The 17,314-nt window shown below is 33.1% G+C and overlaps 1 long non-coding RNA gene across 1 annotated transcript in view; it reads left to right on the top strand.

Moving 5' to 3' along the window:
• Positions 1 to 7,218: 7,218 nt before the first annotated feature.
• The window catches only part of LOC144340924 (uncharacterized), a 163,590-nt gene continuing 153,494 nt past the window's right edge, over positions 7,219 to 17,314 (top strand). Inside the window, exon 1 of the long non-coding RNA XR_013417472.1 lies at positions 7,219 to 8,025. This is a non-coding gene — a long non-coding RNA (uncharacterized LOC144340924). The remainder of the gene's footprint in view (positions 8,026 to 17,314) is intronic.

Consider the following 17,314-nt stretch of genomic DNA (forward strand, 5'->3'; position numbering starts at 1 on the left):
ATTTTTCAGTCAAGCATTTTCCTGGCTGCATCAAGGGTGTTGAGTAACTGTGTTAACCTTGGTGTGTTTTGGCAATAGGAGATCAAGTAAAAGTCAATAAATGTCTCCCACAGCCCTGATAAACTCCAAGGGCACAGACAGAGGTGTTTATGTGCTGTAGGGGACAGTTTGGTCAAGTATACATTTCCCTTCAAATTGCTTATTGCCATTTTAGTGTTAGCAGAACATATTTTAAGTCAACTTTTTTGACAGAACATATTGGTTAACATTGCGTAGGCTTCTGTGTTTTTATGAGACAGATGGCAATTACCCATTTTTGTGCACTGTTATCTTTTAGCTTTAAGTATCGCATTTACTGGTGAACTGGACTTTGCCCTAATTTTTTTTTCAACTTTGAGCAGTCCCACCTCATAAAATCTCCTTGCAAAGAAATATTGACAGATGCCTATGAAATTATAATATTAAATGTTATAAGAAGTAAAAGACTTTTAAAATGGGTTCAAATTTGTGATGGAGTTTCTTTCCTTAAATTCAACCTTCTCATTTCTCTTCTGCCTTAGGATTGTTTTAGAAAGACGGTCATGGTTAATACAAATGCAGGTATATCCTAAATAGATAAAACCATCTGTGTTTTGTTCTTTTAGTTTTTCAGAGGCAAAACAAAAACAAAACATTACATATATAGCTTAGGTTTCTATTTATATTCACATTATTCTTCTGAAAACTATGCTCTCTTATAGAGAGACTATAAAGCATATTAACCTATTAAAATTTATAATGTTTTAAAACAACTATTAGTCAAAATATTTCCTTAGTAAGTGTAAGTTAAAATTCATGATCCTTTGATGTGAATACTCAAGCTGGCATATTTTTAAATCAAGCACAATGTAAAAGGTTAAACAATGCATTATTAATCTCTTTTTCTCTCATTGTTCCAACACAAGGGAAAAGCAATTCTGAATTGTTTAAATTTTATTATCACATTTTTTAAAATCTTGGTTAAAGACTGAAATGTAGTCTCTAATGACCAGTGATGATGAGCTTTTTTTCATGTTTTTTGGCCGTATAAATGTCTTCTTTTGAGAAGTGCCTGTTCATATCCTTTGCCCACTTTTTGATGGGATTGTTTCTTTCTTGTAAATTTGTTTAAGTTCCTTGTAGATTCTGGATATTAACCCTTTGTTAGATGGAGATATTGCAAAAAATTTCTCCCATTCTATACATTGTCTTTTCACTCTGATGATAGTTTCTTTTGCTGTGCAGAAGCTCTTTAGTTTAGTTAGATCTGTTGCCATTGCTTTTGGTGTTTTAGTCATGAAGTCTTTGCCCATGCCTATGTCCTGAATGGTATTGTCTTGGTTTTCTTCTAGGGTTTTTATGGTTTTAGGTCTTACGTTTAAGTCTTTACTCCATCTTGAGTTAATTTTTGTATAAGGTGTAAGGAAGGGGTTCAGCTTCAGTTTTCTGCACATGGCTAGCCCGTTTTCCCAACACCATTTATTAAATAGGGAATCCTTTTCCCATTTCTTGTTTTAGTCAGGTTTGTCAAAGATCAGAGGGTTGTAGATGTGTGGCATTATTTCTGAGGCCTCTGTTCTGTTCCATTGGTCTATATGTCTGTTTTGGTACCAGTACCATGCTGTTTTGGTTACTGTAGCCTTGTAGTATAGTTTGAAGTCAGGTGGTGTGATGCCTCCAGCTTTGTTCTATTAGATTAGGATTGTCTTGGCTATACAGGTTCTTTTTTGGTTTTATATGAAATTATTAGTAGTTTTTTCTAACGCTGTGAAGAAAGTTAATGGTAGCTTGATGGAGATAGCATTGAATCTATAAATTACTTTGGGCAGTATGGCCATTTTCGTGATATTGATTCTTCCTATTCATGAGTATGGAATGTTTTTCCATTTGTTTGTGTCTTCTCTTATTTCCTTGAGCAGTGGCTTGTAGTTCTCCTTGAACAGGTCCTTCACGTCCCTTATAAGTTGTATTCATAGGTATTTTATTCTTTTTGTAGCAGTTGTGAATGGGTGTTCACTCATGATTTGGCTCTCTGTTTGTCTATCATTGGTGTATAGGAATGCTTGTGATTTTTGCATGTTGATTTTGTATCTTTATTGCCGACATCTCTCTTTAGTCTCAGATCTTTAGTCCCAATGCTTAGTTTATGGACAAAGGCTCTCAGATGTCCCTCGAGTATCTCAAACTTTAGGAGCACCCATGCCTTCCTTTTCACTGCTTTTCATTTTTGTTTCAGGCATTCATCACCCCACCATTCCCATTCATCTGAAGGGCAGAAAACTCTTTTTATACTCTCTATCTCTCTCTTTCTCTTTCTCTCTCAGTATTACCTACAAACAATCAGTCATCATGTCTTGAAAATTCCCTGTCAGAATTGTTTTCTCCAATAGTCTCAAATCTATCTACTCCTTTCCATTCATTTTTGTGATTACCTATGCCTTCTTGCTTGTTATAACTAGTGAATAATTGATCTTTCTAATTCCCATATTCCTTCTAATCTAAACTATAGGATAAACCTCCAATTTTAATCTTTCTAAAGGATCTAATCTTGCCACTTTCCTGATCAAAAAGTTTGGCCGCTCTTTGTCTTCAAGAAAAAGTACATTCTCCTTCTTTCTGGCATTTGAGGGGATACCCAATCTGTCCTTACACACCTAGTTAGGGTTTTCTCCCAATACCCTTCTCCAAGCTCCATGTCTTACTTCCAACTGTCCTGCATATGCTATGTTTTAAACATTTCACCTACAATAATTTGTCAGAAATGCCATATATTTACCTAGTTTATTGTGAAGCCACAACTCATTGGGATATGAACACGGAATGGATTTAGTTTTTCCCCAGTCATGTTCTTAATCATTCTGTACTAAACTTTTCTTGATCCAGGGGTGTCACCCCTTTAATGACACAGGTCAGGTTTTGAAACCTGGAGTACTTTTAGTTTTTTAAACAATCTTATTTCATTTTAACACTCAATCCTGATTCAAAGTTATTTCATGCTCCCAGAATAGGTCAGACCCTTAGCTCTACTGACTTGCAGGGAGAGATGAGGATTGGTCTGTGGTCTGCTTTTCATACACCACCCCTTCTTCCATACCCACCCCTACTGGCTCCTCCAGTGTTGGGTGGAAGAGCAAGAGAGAAAAGGCAGATATCCTCTTACATGCTTAGGAAAAGTTTTGGCTTCTCTTTGTTTGCTTCATGATTTATGGGATTCCTGGTGGCAGCTGGTAGCTTCATCTTGCTCCACCCGTAAGGGTCTCAGAACAGCTTCTAAGTACAGTTCCTAGAAAGGTTTGACTAAATTTTCTCCCTGACTTCTAGTTGTTGGAATCATCATCACACGTTCTTCTGATATATGAGCTTCTTTCTTCTACTACTCTAGTGTCCCCAGTACAATCTTCCCTCCAGGGCCAATTCAGGGTTTGGCCACCTGTGAGAATGAGGATTTCAAGGCAGAGTGGCCTCACCCACTCCTTGCCTGTCGGTCTTCCCCTATATCACCTCTCTCTTATTTCTTCCCCTCTTTGCGTAGGTAGAGGGAGAGTGGCCTATAGACCAGATATTCCCCCAGATGATTAATTAGGAAACAAAAGCCTGTAGCCCTTCACTATGTGGCCAGTGGACATTGGTCCCCTCAAAGTTCACAAGAGTTAGAGCTATTTTCTGTAGTCTGATGATAGGCTTTCCATAGGAACACTTCTCCTCTTATAGAGGATCTCTTCTTTCCTAGTCCTGCCATATCAATTTTGGTAGCTGCTGACCATATGTACCGAGTATTCAAAAGCTGGTTGGTGGCAACGGATTTGTGTTGATAACTGTAAAACACACATCTAATTTCAAAGACTTAGGATATGAAAAAAAGTATAAATTATTATTTTATTACATTTATTATATGCTGAAAATATTTTGAATATATTTGTTTAGATACTATGTTATCAACAGTAATTTTACCTGTTCTTTTTATTAATTTGGCTACAAGAAAACTTGATTATATTTGTGGCTTGTGAGGGGATTCAGTACATGTTATCCCAAAATATGGTACTTTAAGATTTGAAAGTACAGAAGCAGAAAGGTCACTCTCACCTTCCCCCATCCTTTTCTCCTGAAGCAGCTCATAAAAATGAAGGAATGATTTTCTGATCGACCATTGATGCAGATCTTAAGACCCTAATGTGAGAGGTGACCTTCCTATACCCAGAACAAAGGAACATATTATTCCTGAAGAAAAACAGTCACAGACAAGAATCTGAAGAAACTGGCCTTCCTGTTTTCCCCAGTTTATTACCATTAGATCATTCTCTTTGTCCAATCATATTTCTCCATGATTGTCTACTACTCGTTAAACCTAGTGTAAAAATACACAACTTTAACCATTTCTTTGGGTCTTCATATCCTGAAGTAGGCTTCCATGTCACATAAAACTTAAATAAATGTGTGTGCTTTTCCCTTGATAATCTGTCTTTTGTGATGGGGGTCCTCAGTCACAAATCTAGGATAAATAAGAAAAAGTATATTTTTCCTCCTCTAAACTTGCATTTTATTTCTATTGGATGATGCTAATTTAGAAGAAAGGGTATGTCAATTAAATTTTACTAGTTCAGTGAACTGATAATTTAGAATGTGGATAATTTTCATGTTTGACTTACAGCTTTTGGGCTTTACTCACCAATCAGAGACCAGCAAAGACAGCATAGAAATTTAGTCTCCCGCTTAAAATTTTATTGAAAAGTATCCCTCTACTTATACAATTCAGTCCTGAAAACATGGGTCAAGAATTAGTCAGAGCTGTATATTGGGCCAACTGTTCATACCACCTAGGTTATAGTACTAGATGAATGTTAAAAAGGTATTTTTTGAATTTGCGATATCAATGAACATTAAAGTAGACAGAAAAATATACACCAGAATTAAAATCAACTAATATTAAGGCTGGAAATCAACTTATTATTAGGAGGTTTTGTGGTAACATTTGAGGAAATGGAACAAGTTGTTCTCATCATGCTTATTGATATTACTGAAATATTACAACTATTTCTCTAAACGAACCTAAAATACATTCTATTTTGTAATTAAGTTTGACTTCAGATTGAATGCTACTTTTGCACTGAAAAACATTGTTTAAATCTATATATGTGAAGGGGATGATAGGCTATATTACTAAATAGAATGCACGTTTCCTTTTTTAAGTCGAAATGAAAACATTCTAAACATTTATAGATACATCATCATTAACTATAGGAATATAAATTTATCTCTTTAGAAAGTCACACAGAACTGCTACAAAACAGCAAACTCTATCAAGGTAACCTTTATTCCGTTATGATAGTTATTATGAGGTATTTAAACACGTACTTAAAATGAAGTTGTCCTTTTCCTTCTGCCTAGATGTCATATCTTCTTGGTAAAAGAAATGTCTAAAAATATTCCCCTTCCCTATCTAATTGAGCATATATAAGAGTATGCTGTAATTGGTATTCTGATTGCACTAAGATTCCTCATCATACCCATTTTTGTTTCAATACTGTCATTATCATAGTTTTACATTATCATACTTAAAGCACTTATGATATATGCAGAGAAAGTTATAAAAAATGAGAGTTATAATTGTGGGTCTTAGAAAAAAATGTATGTGAGGGTTTCTGAGAAGGACATTTAACCATGAAATAACAAAAATAGAAATATCTAATGACAATAAATGACAGTCTAAATAAAGAATGAAAAGGTGACTTTCCAATTCTAAAATGGAAATTTTTGACATTTTTATATTACTGATCTGATATGTATTATCTCTCTGACACTAGTGAAAAGCTGTTATGTTTTTAAATTTCCACTAGATTTTAGATAGGAAACATGAAAAGTAGGAAAAGATACCGTTTCTTGTTATTATTTTGTCCCGACAAAATTTATACTATAAGCGGAGATTCTTCGAATGAATAGAGCACATAATTGAGGCAGATCTTTTACTCCTTTCCAGCTGCTGTTTTTGGCTGCTAATTGCTGACCACCACAACACTTTGTAACTTTAAGTGATTTCCATTTAAAATGAATATTTCTAGGAAAACGGAAATCACTTTAAAATATATTCAAATTCAGAAGTAAATACATAGATTTTATTCACAATAGGGATGCATATAAAAATACATATAACACACATTTATATACACATATATATATGGACATTCTTCGAGACAAAAATTAGGTTGTTTTGAAAAATAATCCAAAATTGCTCATATACCAAAGTGCTATAGGTTAGAGAAAATAGAGCATTTGTCTTAATTTAGATAAACAGGGTAAAAAATATAATGGTACAGAATCAGAGAGACTGAAATATAAAGTAAATAAACAAAGATAAATTTCACGGCCTCTTTGTATCTGTAGGAGGGTCATAAAACAGGAAGAATAAAAACTTATACAAACCACTGGGCTCTTTGGACACCTGAGATGGAGATCCCCATGAGTATTACACACCATCTTTAACTTCCTGTTACTTAACAAGTAAATATCTTTATTGTGTTTTATGTCTTTGGTAAACATAAATATCTTAAAATGGTATCTTCTCTTGAGGCTCATTAAATAATGAAACATGATAATTCTGTCTTTAGCATTCTCCTGGAAAAGTCTGAAAATGGAGTTAAATGCTCATTTAGGAAAAACAGTGTTTGATATTTCTTTAAGATAGACGATTTATTAGATTTTATATTTACATCCGTTTTTTGCTTCCAAACTTTTGTATCTCAGGTGGATGATCTTTCAAAAGTGGTTGACAAAGATGTACACTCCTGTTCATGTGTGCTTAGATTGGAAAGGGGGAATTATAGATTGGATATCAGAATTACCTTTGTAAAAAACAGATTTGCTATTAATCCCTCATAGTTAAAAATCAAGCCAACAAACTCATCACCATTAAAGTGCAAAATCAGAGTGCAGACTCCCTGGTGGCAGCAGCTCAGGGAATGGACCTCCAGAATATGCATTTTAAAATGTTCCTTAGGTAAAATTGATACAGCCAGTCCCCAATCCAAATAGAGAATCGATCCTATAGGTTCTTTATATTCTATTCTTATTTAAAAAATAGGATCGCTAGAAATATGTATACTTAAAATTTTGCTTTCTGTCTTGGCATTTATGGAGCTCAGACTATATTTTAAAATACAGTCAATGGGCCACATAAGTATGTTTTGGTCAATGACAGACCACATATATGGTGGTGGTCTCATATGATTATAATGAAAGTGAAAAAATTCCTATTACCTAGTGATGTCATAGCTGTCATAATGTAGTAGCACAATGTACTCATGTTTGTGGTGATGCTGGTGTAAACAAGCCTACTGTGCTGTCAGTCTTATAAAAGTATAGTACATACAATTACATACCATATATAACCCTTGATAATAAATGACAATGTTACTGGTCTGTGTATTTACTATATTATGTTTTCATTGGTATTTTGGAGCATACTCCTTCTACTTATTAAAAATAGTTAACTGTAAAACAGCCTCAGGCAGGTTCTTCAGGAAGTATTCTGGAAGAAGGCATTGTTATCATAAAAGGTGACAACTCCGTGTATACTATTGCCCCTGAAGACCTTTCAGTGGGACAAGATGTGGAAGCAAAAGACAGTGATAGTGATGATCCTGAGCCTGTTTAGGAGTAGGTTAATGTGAGTGTTTATGGCATAGTTCCTAAAAAAAATAGTTTAAAAAATTTAAAAAATTAATATAAAAAATTTATAGAATAAGGATACATTTTTTGTACAGCTGTGTATTTTAAGCTACATGTTATTGCAAAAGAGTGAAAAAGTTAAAAAGTTTATAAACTAAAAAGTTACAGTAAGCTAAGGCTTATTTGTTACGAGAAAGATTTTTTAAAATAAATTTGATGTAATCTACATGTGCAGTGTTTATAAAATCTACAGTAGCATACAGCAATGTCCTATGCCTTCACATTCACTCACCACTCATACTGACTCACCCAGAGCAACTTCCAGTACTGTAAGCTCCATCCATGGTAAGTACCCTATACAGGTCTACCTGTTTTTCTTTTATATCATATTTTACTGTACCTTTTCTATGATTAGATACACAAACACCACTGTTACAATTGCCTATGGTATTCATTATAGTAACATGCTGCACAGGTTTGTAGCCTAGGGAACATAAGCTATACCAGTTGTTGCACTACACACCTCGAGTAGTGTGATATATACACTGGGTATGTACATCATTCAGCATACTTACACATAGAGTGTACCATTGTGTAAATACACTCTTATGTTCACACAACAGCAGAATTGCTTAATGCTGCATTTCTCAGAATGTATTCCTATTGTTAAGTGACACATGACTATACAACAGTATCTTAGTTGATGACTTCACAGGCTAAAGTTAGTATTTTTAGTTTTAGGTTTTATATATTCAGTGGTAATATCTTCACGCTTGATAGAATATACCCTCTTGTTTTTGGAATGCTTTGAAGTCAAACAGGTTAGCTTAAGCACTTGAAATTATTTATAAATAAGTAATAGCTTATACACTTAAAAACATCAATTTCAACTTGAAAACATTTTTTTTTAACTTTTTACCTCTTCTCTATTCTCACAGATATTTCCTCAAAAATACCAACAAACTACTAAATAACCTCCTCCAATAGTTTTTTTGTTTATTACAGTTGACTCATAAAAATGTCTTCCAAGGGGATGGTAGAACACATTTTATTGAATAAAATATTTAACCTTTATTGTATGATGTTCATAAACCTCAATGATATCAATTTGATTTACCATACTAGCCCTATCTCTCAATATTTAATTCTCCCAAATCAGTGTACTCAATTAAATCTCCATGCTTTTATTCATATTGTTTCTACTGTACAGCATGTTCTTCCTTCTAATTTATTTCTGTTTAAGATTAACTATTCTTTAAGAACCAACTGAAATGTTATCTCCTCTGTGAATGTGTCTTCCAATCCTACCAGAAAAAGCTCTCTTTTACCCTTATATAGTATTTAGAAAACTAGATTTTTAAGTAATCACAATATATTGTGGTTATTCATTTATATGCATTGTGACCTAGAACTTGGGTCTTAAGTAAAATCTAAATAAAAGACAATAATTTTATAGATATCATATTGTATGCCATGACTTGTGATTATACAGCACCATGGTCTAAGTCTAGCTTGAAGAAGTTGATTTCACAAAAATTTATTTGTTCTAATGTTACAATACAGGCTCCATTCTTTTTTCCAATTTCACACTTTCTCATGGTACCTGACTGTATTAGTCCGTTTTCATGCTGCTGATAAGGACGTACCCAAGACTGGGAAGAAAAAGAGTTTTAACTGGACTTAAACAGTTCTACATGGCTGGGGAGGCCTCAGAATCATGGCAGGAGGCGAAAGGCACTTCTTGCGTGGTGGCAGCAAGAGAAAATAAGGAAGAAGCAAAAGCAGAAACTCCTGATAAAACCATCAGATTTTGTGAGACTTATTCACTATCACAGGAATAGCATGGGAAAGACCAGCCCCCATGATTCAATTACCTCCCCCTGGGTTCCTCTCACAACATGTGGGAATACTGGCAGATACAATTCAAGCTGAGAATTCAAGGGAGAATTAAATATTGGGAGATAGGGCTAATATGATAAATCAAATTCATATCATTGAGGTGGGGACATAGCCAAACCGTATCACTGACTGAATTATTTGCAGGGAGGTTTGAGGGGAAACTATTACTGTTTGTATGGTCCTGGATCTTGTTATTTTCCTTGTCATTCCTTTAGCTTTAATGCAGCTTGAGATATGATGATTTGAAGACATCAAAATACCTATTTTACATAATAGTTCAGTTCTTCATCAGAGGGCACTAAACCCTAGGGAAGAATAAAATGAAGAATATAGTTGAGAATTCTAAAGCAATGTCAACAAAGGAAAAGAACTTTAAAAATAAAGCTATTTTACAAGCATAGAGTCCTTTTTGGGAAAATATTTCAAAGGTTTTCCTTCCATCTGAGTTCCCTACAATTCTATTTAAGTCCTAATTCTGTATGTGATTTACATTATGTTTCTTTAATATCAGGTCCCTTATCTCTGAACACCTTGATGGAGGGGCCACAAACTCTTTATTTTTGAACGTTCCTAAAAACACAGTTCTTAAAATACAGCAGTCTGGCTTTTAATAAATAAATGTTTTAATTAAATAAATAAATAAATATAAATTTAGGACAAATCATCACAGATTTTAATTTTACCTATTAATTACCAAATACTTGATGTATTATATAATGTTATTGTGGGCTTTCATCACTCACTTTACAGCAGAAATCACTGAAAGAGATTAGAAGACTGCAGCCTTTTAAAAATGAGTTAGGACTTTTGCTTCCAATAGTGGTATAATGAGTAATTTGGACCAACTCTTCCAATAAAAATAAAAATCCTGGAAAAATTATAAGATATTATAAAATCATTGAAGTGAGAAGATAATAACAAGCTTAATAATAAAGAAAACCTTTATGAGTATGACTGATTATAAAAAAGGACAGAAAAAGACAATATTAGGAACACAAAATAGGAAATAAAGAAGACATAGAGCAGATCTAAAATATTAAAATGTACCATGTCAACTTATACCAGTGCATTTGAAAACCTAGGCAAAAGGGAAAATCTGTAGGAAGGTTTGAATTAACAAAATTAGACAAAAATAGATTAACCACAGAAGAAACAAGCATGTTCATTAAACACCTACCATCAGTCTCTCCTCTCTTCCCTTGTGGTAAATACACTAGCCTGTTAGTGTCCTGAGATTTACTTTTACTTCTGCCTGTCTGGAACTCTCTTCCACATGATTTTAACACGGCAGGATCCTTCTCGTAGTTAAAGGTTATGTTTCAATATCATTTAATAAAGAAAGCTTATCTGGCTGTATTTCCTAATGTTACACTAATCTCTGTTAGATCTTTCTTCACTGAATTTGTGTTTTATTTCCTTCACAACCTTTGACATTATATGAAATTAGTCATGTTAACTTTTAAATGTATTCATTTATTTATTTACTTGTACATCGTGTCTTCTCTACTACAAATAGTGCTATAAAAGCAAGGACTTTATCAGTCTTTTCCACAACTTTGTCACTAGAACCTTTATCCCTAGCATATACTCTGGTACACTATAAACATGTAATAGTATTTATTTACTGAATGAATTCTATTAAGTAAAAAATAAAATGAGGCTCTTTGATAAAATTACTACTATTCATCATTATATTGGAGATTCAAGCCAATGCAATAACACAAGGAACAGTGACAATGAATATAAATATTGAAAAAAACAACATCAAAAATCATTATTTGCATATGCTGTTGTCAGCTAGGAACAAACCAAAACCAGAATAATTAATCCATAGGTGTGAAGTCCAATAAGACAGTTTATCAAGATGGAAAGATACAAAATCAACAGACACACACAAGTCAAATTTTATTTTATCGTAACAATAATATATTAGGGAATGTAATGGAAAAGCATTAAATTCTCAATAGCAACAAATATTGAGACATGCTTAGGAGTAAGCCTAACAAGAAAAGTGCAAGAATGTCATGGAAAACATTGCAAAGCCTTACTGGTAGCTATAAAACATTCTAAATTAATAGAGAGGCAGTCTATCATTACAGATAGCATGACTCACTATTTTAAATATTCCTCACATTAATCTGTAAAGGCAATTTAATTCCAAGAAATGTTAGAACTGAATTCCTCATGGGTCTTAAAAACCAATTTTAAAGTTCAAGTGAGTAATACATTTGCAATAATTAGCCAAAATAACTAAAAACAACTCAAGTAGTTTTTAAGTGTGTCCTACTAAAATTTAAATATTTTGTAATGGTATATAACAGTACTGTTGTTGATGCAATATGAGTCCAGAAATAACCCTCCAAATATATGGAGGTTGAACAAATAATGAAGATAGCCTTTCAAATAAATGATGAAGGAAGACAGATCAGTCTATAAATAGTATTGGGACTAATAACCTGTATATATAAAATATTCATGTAGGAAATTATGAACAGCCCAAAGGAAATTAGACAAAAATAAAATAAAATACGTAGTGATAATTACAAATAGAAGCACATGAAATTAAGTGCAATTCATGCATTAATTAAGGAAATATAAACTGAAACAACAAGACACCATTCTCCTGCTTGATATTCACTGTTTTTGGCAGCGCTTCTTCCTGTTTTGTGATGTGAAGTTTTAGATTGCTCCTTGTGTCACTAAAGTTAAATACACATTTCTGTTTTCTAATTTCTAATTCTCCTGAAGATTTGAGAAGATCTCTAAAAGAACAAAAGAAGGTGCCAAACTTACTTCACCATTTTAAATTGGGGAAGTCAGCATATTACTGCCAGTCTTTTAACATTGTTAATAAAATATTAATTAAGAATTTATATTTTTTATTATAATTTAAGTTCTGGGATACATGTGCAGAACGTGCAGTTTTGTTACATAGGTATACACATACCATGGTGGTTTGCTGCACCCACCAACCCATCACCTACATTAGGTATTTCTCGTAATGCTATCCCTCCCCTAGCCTCCCACCCCCTAACAGGCCCCAGTGTGTGATGGTCCGCTCCCTGTGTCCATGTGTTCTCATTGTTCAACTCCCACTTGTGAGTAAGAATATGCAGTGTTTGGTTTTCTGTTCTTATGTTAGTTTTCTGAAAATGATGGTTTCCAGCTTCATCCATGTCCCTGCAAAGGACATTAATTCATCCTTTTTTTTTTATGGCTGCATAGCATTCCATGGTATATATGTGCCACATTTTCTTTATCCAGTCTGTCATTGATGGACATTTGGGTTGGTTCCAAGTCTTTTCTATTGTGAATAGTGCCACAATAAACATATGTGTGCATGTGTCTTTATAGTAGAATGATTTATAATCCTTTGGGTATATGCCCAGTAATGGGATTGCTGGATCAAATGGTATTTCTGGTTCTAGATCCTTGAGGAATCCCCACACTGTCTTCCATAGTGGTTAAACTAATTTACACTCCCAAGCTGATTTGTGATTAAGAATTATGTTCATATGAAGAATTAACTAAAGACTTTAAAGTCTTAATTGGGAAGTAGTCTAGAGTCAAAATATGAAAGTTAGTTGCAGTTTTATTTGTACAATTTCAAAAAAATATATTTATTTAGAATTTTAAGCAACTCTTTCAGACAATGTATAGTTATAATCTAGATAAATACATTTAATTAGAAATTTATCTTAGTGTTTTAAGGTATAAAACTGTTTCAGTGCAAGTGTGAGGTTTATCTTTAGGGTTTATTAGTTAGTCCTAGTTAAATCTTAACTGGGATTTTTTCCACACACTTAACAATATAGATTATTTACCGTCTCAAGAATACACAGAAAACCCATTATAGGTGGGTCAGAATATCCATAGAAAGTTAACCTTCCTTTTAACAGTGGTAAGGAAGCAAAACAAACTAATGGTGATTAAAGTGTCAGGCTGTAATTGCATTTGCCTCCAAGTAAATCATCAAGTCCCAGTAAATAATTACAGCAAGCAGTCTTTCTCAGCATGGAAGAGTTAGCTAGGTGTAATTAAAATTTTTCAGGAACTATTATAGGATTTTTTTTTTTTATTATAGTAAAGAGCACATAGCATGAAAGCTACCTTGTTAACCAAATTTTAATGTATGGTATAGTATTGTTAACTATATGCACATCATTGTAGAGCCAATCTCTGTAACTTTTTCATTTTCCATGACTGCAACTGAACACCCATTGAAGAGTAACTCCTCATTTCCCCTTCCACAGTCCCTGGCAACTACCATTCTCCTTTATGCTTCTAAGACTGAGTTCTTTAGATACTTCATATAAGTGGAATAATGTAGTACTTGTCCTTCTGTGACTAATTTCATTTACCATAATGTCCTCAAGGTTCATTTGTTTTCTAGAATATGACAACATTCTTCTATTTTAACAGCCTTCCTTTTGAAGGATTAATAATATTTCATTGTATGTATATACATGTTCTTTATCCATCAATGAACATTTAGCTGGTTTGTGTCTCTTGGCTAATATGAACAATGCTGCAATGAACGCGGGAGTGCATATGTGTCTTTGAGATCCTGTTTTCAATTCTTTTGAATAAATACCCGGAAATTGAATGGCTGAATTACATGGTAGTTTTATTTTTAATTTTTTGAGGAACCTCCATTCTGTTTTCCATAATGGCTGTCTTATTTTATACTCCTACTAACAGTGCACAAAGCTTCCAATTTCTCCACATCTTTGCCAACACTTGTCATTTCTGGATTTTACCTTTTTGATAATGGCCATCCTAACAGGTGTGAGGTAATGGCTTATTGTGATTGTAATAGGCATTTCCCTGTTAATTAATGATGTTGAGCACCTTTTCTTATACCAGTTGGCCATTTGTAAGTCTACTTTAAGTAAATATCTATTCAAGTTTTGGTGCATTTTGAATCAGGTTATTTCTTATTTTTAACTATTGAATTGTAGGATTTCTTTATATATTTTGGATATTGATCCTTTATCACCTTAATGGTTTGGAAGTACATTCTCCGATTTCATAGGATGCATTTTTGCTTTGCTGATCATTTCCTTTGCTATGCAAATGTTTTTTAGTTTGATGTAGTTTCACTTGTCTAATTTTGCTTTTATTGCTTGTGTTTTTGGTGTCATATCCAATAAACCATTGTCCAGAACCAATGTTACAAAGCCTTTCCTCTATGTTTTCTTCTAGAAGTTTTATATTTTTAGGTCTTATATTTAAATATTTACTACATTTTAAGTTGATTTGGGGGCATGGTGTAAGATAAAATTTTAATTATTCTTTTGCATGTGGGTATCCAGTTTCTCTAACACTATTTGTGTTTCTTTCCCCTGTTGTAGAGTCTTGGCACTGTTGTCAAAGATCACTTGACTGTATAGGTACCGGATAATTGGTAGTTTTTCTCTTGAGTCCCATGGTCTGTATGTGTATCATTATGCCAGTACCATACTGTTTTGATTACCTTGCTTAGAATATGTTTTAAAATAAGGAAATAGGAGATGTCCAGATGTAGTCCTTTTTTGTTTTGTTTTGTTTTTTTGAGATTGTCTTGGATATTCAGGTTCCTTTGTGGTTTCATAAGAATTCTAATATTTTTTCTATTTCTACAAAAATAAAATATCATTGAGATTTTAATAGGGATTGCATTGAATCTATAGATTGCTTTGGGTAGTGTGATATTTTAACAATATTAATTCTTTCAATCTATAAACACAGCATGCATTTCTATGTATTTGTTTCTTCTTTAATTTCTTTCAGCAGTGCTTTGTAGTGTTTACTGAACTAATCTTTGGTCTCATTAGTTAAATCCTAAGTATTTTATTCATTTTTATGCTATCATAAATGGGATTGTTTTCTTAATTTCCTTTATAATTCTTTTTATTGCTAGTACATAGAATTTTTTTTGTATATTGATTTTGTGTCATGCAACTTTGCTGCATTTATTTATTAATTCTAATAGGTTTTTCTGTAAAAATTTTTAAAATTTTCTGTGTTTACAATCATGTTATTTGCAAACAGAAATAATTTAATTTTCCTTTTGATGCCTTTCATTTATTTTCTTTTTTCTGTTTTTTCTCTTTTATTTTTTATTTTTGGCTTAATTGCTTCAGCTAGGACTTACAGTAGTATGTTGAATAGAAATAACAAGAATGGACATTCTTATCTTGTTTCTGCTCTTAGAAGAAGAGCTTTCAGTTCTTCAATGTTGAATATGATGGTAGCTGTTTTTATATGTGGTCTATAAAATGTTGAAATAATTTTCTTCCATTCCTACTGTATTAGTTTGTCCTCACACTGCTAATAAGTACATACCCAAGACTGGGTAATTTATAAAGGAAAGAGGCTTAATTGACTCAGTTTCACATTGCTGAGGAGGTCTCACAGTCATGGCAGAACCATCAGATCTTCTGAGACGTATTTACTACTAGGGAACAGTATGGGGGAACTGCCCCCAAGATTCAGTTATCTCCATGTGACCCCACCCTTGACACATGGGGATTATTACAATTCAAGGTGAGATTTGGGTGGGGACACAGCCAAACCATATCACCTACTTTAAGTGTTCATTATTTTTAAAACGGTGTTAAATTTGACATTTTTTTCTGCATCTGTTAAGATCGTGTATTTTTTATTCTTTGTTTTGTTAAGGCAGTGTATCACATTGATTGATTTTCATGTGTTGAAAAACTTGTGCATCTCATGGGTAAATCCCACTTGGTGATGGTATATGATCATCTTATTGTGCCTTTGAATTCAGTTTATTAGTATTTTTCATACTTTCTTCTTTATGCTTCACTTAAAGAAGCTTCATGCATCACTGTTACAGAATTACAGCATTCTCTATTCATCTTTGTATCTATCTTTACCAGCATACTTTACACTTTTATTTACTTGTGGGTTGCTATCTGGTGTCCTTCTGTTAAAACTTGAAGGACCCCTTTTAGCATTCTTGTAAGGTGGGCCTGGTGTTTATGAAATACTTCAGTTTTTGTTTACCTGGGAAAGACTTTATCTCTTCTATCATTTTTGAAAAACAGTTTTTCTTGATATATTATTCTTGGATGGCAGTTTTTTTTTTTTTTTCTTCAGTACGTTGAATATATCATCCTATTTGCTTCTGGACTGCCAGATTTCTCCTGAGAATATGCTAAGAGTTTTACGAAAGCTTCTTTGCAAATAATGAATTGCATTTTTTGCCAGTTTCAAAATCCTTTCTTTGGTTTTTTACAATTTGATTATGACATGTCTTGGTATGAGCTTTCTTGGTTTCATTCTGTATTCCTTATATCTTAGATGTCCATTTCCTGCCTCAGATTTGGGGACATTTTAGCCATTGTTTATTTAAAAAAAAAAAAAAAGCTTTCTTCCATCTTTCTTCCTGATCTTTTGGTATTCAAGTAATGTGTATATTGATGCATTTGATAGTGTCCCATAAATTCCTTATATTTTCTTTGCTCTTTATTATTATTTTTTTCTCTTTGCTCCTGACCAGATAATTCCAAATGACTTGCCTTTGATTTTATTGATTGTTTTTCTTATGTGTTTAAGTCTGCTGTTGAAGCCCTGTAGCGAATTTTTAAATTCAATTATTGCATACTTCAGTTCCAAATTACTGCTTTAAAAAAAAATCATCTCTTTGTAGATATTCTCATTTTGTTCATGCATCTTGTTCCTGAGCTCATTGAGCATGCTTATGATGGTTATTATGAATTTGTTATAA

Source organism: Macaca mulatta, chromosome 5, assembly GCF_049350105.2.
Source record: "Macaca mulatta isolate MMU2019108-1 chromosome 5, T2T-MMU8v2.0, whole genome shotgun sequence".
Lineage (NCBI taxonomy): Eukaryota > Metazoa > Chordata > Mammalia > Primates > Cercopithecidae > Macaca > Macaca mulatta.